This window comes from Lygodium microphyllum, chromosome 9, assembly GCF_053477565.2.
Source record: "Lygodium microphyllum isolate KBCC chromosome 9, Lygodium_microphyllum_v1.1.10, whole genome shotgun sequence".
In the NCBI taxonomy this organism is placed as follows: domain Eukaryota; kingdom Viridiplantae; phylum Streptophyta; class Polypodiopsida; order Schizaeales; family Lygodiaceae; genus Lygodium; species Lygodium microphyllum.
In genome coordinates this window covers 130,310,038-130,315,959 of record NC_141143.1, presented here as the reverse complement: position 1 = coordinate 130,315,959, position 5,922 = coordinate 130,310,038, and positions in this window count along the sequence as shown.

Sequence of the window (5,922 nt, the reverse complement as noted above, 5' to 3'; positions counted from 1 at the left end):
CACACTAGCCCTCCAAACTAATTTGTATTTAAATTCTATTCACATTGATTCTCTTGTCCAAACACGTTAAAACAGAATCATGTTCACACTTATGCCTGCATAAATCAATTTTTCTTCTAAGAGTGTTATTCCCATGAAAATTTTACCTCATTAAATTTGGTCAACTCTCATTGTGATATCTATAGGATATCGAGTTAAGATATTGTTGGGCATATAAGCCCAATAAGACCTCTCCATTAAGCATCATGTCAACTAAAGATATCACTAATAAATTTACTTGGATTCCATGCTTTGTAATAAAAAATGGTGTATCTTTTTATGCAAAAAAGCCTATGGGGCACTATAATTGGAAGAGGCACAATAGGCTCCAAAGAGGAATATAAAAAAACAACGAGAAAGCATTGGAATACATAGCAGCAAGCTTTAGTGATGAATGCATACATGACATTGATGGTATTCCAAGTGTAAAGTTAGCATGGGAGGAGCTCAACAAAATTTGCGACACCAAATCCAAGCATTCCATGGTGAAGCTACTAATGCACCTTTACAATCTGAAGTTCAACCCAAAGGAAGATCTCACAAGTCATCTGAATAATTTTAAAGGCATTAAACAAAAATTGACTATTCTAAAAAGAACACTATATGACAATAAGGTCAAAGATACTTTATTAGCAAAATGTGATATAGATAGTTATAAAAATCTAGTTCAAACATTATCTAATATGAAAGATTTAAAGCTACACAACATTGAGACATCCTTCCCAAAAAGAGAAAACAAAATTAAATCCATTGGAAGCACTTCAACCATTACTAATGACAATGTCTTCATTACTACAAAAAACTCCAAGCTTAAATGCAATCATTGTGGATTAACTAATCATGAAGAAAATAATTGCAAAAACAAAGGTAAACATCAATGCACAATTTGTAGATTCTTTGGCCATTTCAAAAAGGAGTGCTACTCCAACCAACCAAACTATGCAAACAAGTCACTTCAAAATCATGATGTATCTAAATCAAATGAATCCAATGTTGTATCTCCATTCAATGAACACCTATTCTAAATCCTACAATTGACCATTGGCACCGATGATGTAGCCAAGGGAACAACTTCCCAAATCAATCCAAAGCTATGTGCTTACATCCTAGTCACACGACATGCTTATGAGTATAATAGAGGACTCAAGGGGAATAATCTTAATTTGTAATCACATCGCTGATAAAATTGTCAATCTGTAATGATTGACCACATATCAAGGGGGGTTTGATAACATATTTGATGCATATAGAAACTAGGTCTAAGAGATGTGGATAGATAAGGATGGATGAAGTGGTAGCAAAAGTGATCACACACAAATGTATGCAACGCATCCCATAAGCATAGAGAAATGAGGCTCCCAAGTTGAAAAGGCTATAAAAGAATGTATTTGGTTCAACTAAAATCAATCAAGTCTATTTGATGTCATCATGCCTCTTCACTTGTTCTTCTTTATTTCCCCATAGATTATCTTCTTTCTCAACCATGTTTTGTAATAGGAAGTACTCAATTGCTAGCTGGGAATCCCCCGTAAATTGGTCCCAAACCATACACTCACCTTAAAAGCTATGAGTGCACTAAACTAGAGGTTCCATGTAGGATGTGAGACTAACTTAAGAGGAAGGGATGTGCACTTAGGTGCAGGGGACGTGTACAGCGGTATGCACAGGTGTACTAGTCCACAAGGACACACATGCACAATGTTGGATGTAAAGTGCATGGTGATGGGTGCATAGTGCATAGACGCATAGTTCACTATGCATAGTGATGGGTGCACAAACGCATAGTTCACTATGCATGATGCACAATGATGGGAGCACAGTGGTATGTGCACAAGTGCACATGTGCAGTGGTGCTCATGTCCACTAGTGCATGTGCACATATGAAACCGGTCTATGACTCACATGAAGCGGTAGTTCCTTCAATTAACACCTGGTCTTTACACACACACGCATAAGCAAAGACCTCACTTCCTCGCTCAATACTAGATTGCCCCTCTTGGTATTTCTTTATCAATTAAAAGATGAAAAATTACAAAAAAGATAATGTTCCAAAATACATAACCTGTGAACAGTTGGTTTTCATCTCTTCTGAGTAAATCACAGCTACATAAGAACAGTATAGCATGTCCAAATCAACAACCCTTTTAGGAAAGCATTTTCTGTGACCAAAACTCAATGATTCCTGTGCAGATTTGTAGTATGCAGATCTTTGAATTCACTATTCTTACTGTCCAGTATGTCTAGAATTCATTGTTCCTATTGTCCAACATGTCCTGAATTCACTGTTCTTACTATCCAGCATGTCCAGAGTTCACTATTCTTACTATCCAACATGTGCAGAATTCACTGTTCTTACTATCCAGCACACTGTTCTTACTATCCAACATGTGCAGAATTTATTATTCTTACTGTCCAGCATGTGCAGAATTCATTGTTCTTATTGTTCAACATGTGACCAAAACTCAATGATTCGTGTGCAAAATTACAGTATGCACATCTATGAATTCATTTTCTTACTGTCCAGCATGTCCTGTATTTTCTATGACCAATACTCAATGATTCATGTGCAGAATCTCAGAGAAAACGCAGAATTGTACCTTCAATGGAATCAGCCCATCATGCGAAGCATTTCCTCTTAGAATAGAGAGAGAGTTTATTAGAGGGAGCAAGCTCTACCTCTGTACTTAAGTCATAGACATAGAAGTACTCTCCATGGCTGATTTTCTTGCAGCAATCTACCCTCAACTCCTCAAAACTTCATTCTTCCATCTGTCCCTTATGCCTATTACGTTTTTTTTTTAAATGCTCTCTATTGGGAATTTGTGCCACATGATATACATGTAACAATTTTCCCGTTTAAACCTTATGGTCTAAAATTCTCCATGATCGGTGCAAAATTTGACCTCGACACAAACCAGAGAATTTCTGGGGTCCAAAAATAGTAACTCTCTAAATTTTAGGGATGATGACCTTGCATTCCTCAAGTTGTTCTGAGCAACTTTTATCATTGTGACCACATCAAAAAGTGTAATGTGGCTCAATTACAGTGACTTTTATTCCGTGAGCATTCTCACATGTGCATCTTCTGTCTTTGCCAGGCTCATTGCCCTACACCATCTCTAGTGGCTAAGCACACAGTCCCAAACCACTGGCATTCTATTCTTCAATGCCCATTCAATATGGAATCGGTCCTAAGGCTCAAACAAACCATTAGTTCAATTTGTCCCAATGGCTGCCTCTTCTGGCCATGCAAAGATCCTGGCTTATTCCAAGAGAACTCTGGGAATAAGAAGCAACATCAACAAAAGAAAAGAAAAATAAAATATTTATATAAGTAAATAAGAAAAGTAACTGTAAAAAGCATCACCACTTAGTGACATACCCCCCTCTTGAAAGAAGCAAGTGACCTCGATTGCATGCTACACATGCTAACGGATGACACAGGGCGATAACAAGATTCTCCATGTTATTAGTGCAATCGCATGTATCACTTGCTAGCAGATGACACGGGGCAATGGTAGGAGCCCGCTACCATTTGTGTCATTGCAGGTTCAAGTCTCACATAGGTGGAGGATTACATGTTGTATCCAATTATGATTACTAGGAGCCTTTCTAATATACATGTTTCCGGATGCAACACAGGCCGATAGCATGTATGCGTGAACTATTAGCATCACAACATGCATATTCATTCAACTGAAGTGTAATAAATACAACTTCAAAGCACTGAGATTTCATTCAATGATATACATGTTAATGCTAAATGTAAACCATACATTATGGATTATTCAATGAGATGCAGTATTCAACTGTACAATAGAGAATGTACATTGCTTCAAAAAGTATTCTAAGTCACTGTAGATTCCATTAAGAAAGCTTCTCAGTAAAGTTGCAATAACTGAGGCGAATCTGCCAATTCAGCCTCTTCCATCCATTTGGCATCCATTGGTGAATAGTTCTTGAACTTCACCAAAATTCTTCTTATAACTCTACCTTTCACTTTCCTATCCTTATGTGCCAGGATCTGCTAGGAACTAGAATCTCATCTAATTCCTCTACTTCAGGTTGCTCCTCTTGAACCATATCTTTTGGCACTTCACCAATAAAAGGCCTCAATAGGCTCACATAGAATGCATTGTGAATTTTCCAATTCTCTAGCAATTTCAGCCTATATACTACATCATTGATCTTCTCTAAGACTTGAAAAGGGCCATAGTAATGCATACTCAACTTTGGAAACAAACGTTCCTTGCCCTTCTGTTTTCTCAAACGTGCCTTTTCAAAATACAATAAGACCCAATCATCCTTTTTGAACAAGAGCTCCCGATGATATTAGTAGCTCTTTTCTGTTTAGCTTGTGACTTTTCTAGGACATACTTGACCTTTTTATATGCTTCTTCCCAATCTTTTACATAACGATCTGCTTCAAAGATGTTATCTTTTGTCTACAAAATGGGAGACAATTTCTTTCCACCTTCCACAATCTCAAAAGGTGCTTTGCTAGAGCAAACGAGTGCATTGTATTATTGTATGCATACTCAACCAATGGCTAGTGTTCCCAAGAAGTCTTCTGATATGAAACATTACACTTCAGTAGATCTAAAATAGTCGAATTTGCTTCTTCAGACTATCCATCAATTTGTGGATGGAAAGAAGATGAAAATTTCAATGTAGTGCCCATGTTTTCAAACAATGCTTTCCAAAACAAGCTAGTCAGTCTTGGGTCTCTATCACTCACAATTGACCGTGGCATTCCATGGTACTTGAAGATATTTTGCATAAATATCTTCACCATGTGTTCTGACTTAATCTTTTTCCTTATAGGAATGAAATGTGCATGTTTGCTGAATCTGCAAATGATAGTCCAAATTCCGTGATTCCCTGAAGAAGTTCTTGGAAGATCAAAAATGAAATCCATGGCAATACTTTCCCATGGCCTTTCTGGAATTAGCAATGGTTGCAATAACCCTAGTGCCTTCTGTCTATCAAATTTGACATTTTGGCATACAATGCAAGATCTGACATATACATCAGCATTAGATCTCAAGGCTGGCCAATAGAAGAAAGTCTCTATCGCTTTGACTGTAGCATCAATACCACAATGTTCTGTATACCTTGGAGCATAACTTTCCAATAAAACTTTTGGCCTTGACTCTTTTGTAACGCATAGTCATCCATGCATCATGATAAAGCCTTAATTGAACACATAATGATCATGATGTTGGCCATTGATCAACTGTTGATAGATTTCAGAGAAATCTTCGTCATCATCATACTGCTCTTTCATATCATCCAATTCATGGTGATAAGGAATTGAAACAGCTAACACCTGTGGTTTGCGAGGTAAAGCATATGCAACTACATTCTTCTTGCCTTCCACATGCACTATCTGAAAATGAAACATAGATAGGAAATTTTCCCAACGCATGTATTTCTCTGACAATTTAGCCTATGTGAGAAAGTATCTAAGTGTTTGATGATCTGTTTGCACTACAAAATCAGCACCAAGCAAATAGTGCTTCCAACTAGAGAGTGCATGAATCACAGCCAATAATTCTTTCTCATAAATTTGGTAAGTCCTTTCAATGACAAAAAGTACTCTACTCTTGTATGCCACAACTCCGCCATTCTGCATTAATATAGCACCAATGTTGTTTCCACATGCATCACACTGCACTACAAATGGCTTAGACAGATCTGGCAAAATAAGTATCGGATTTGTAGTCATTTTTCCCTTCAAATATCTAAATGTTGATTTCTCTTTGTCAGTCCATTGCCATTTGACATCCTTCTTTTCAAGCGCATGTAAAGAATAAGCAATCTCTGCAAAGTGTCTTACAAATCTTCTATAGTAAGAGCATAGGCCAAGAGAACTGCAAACAT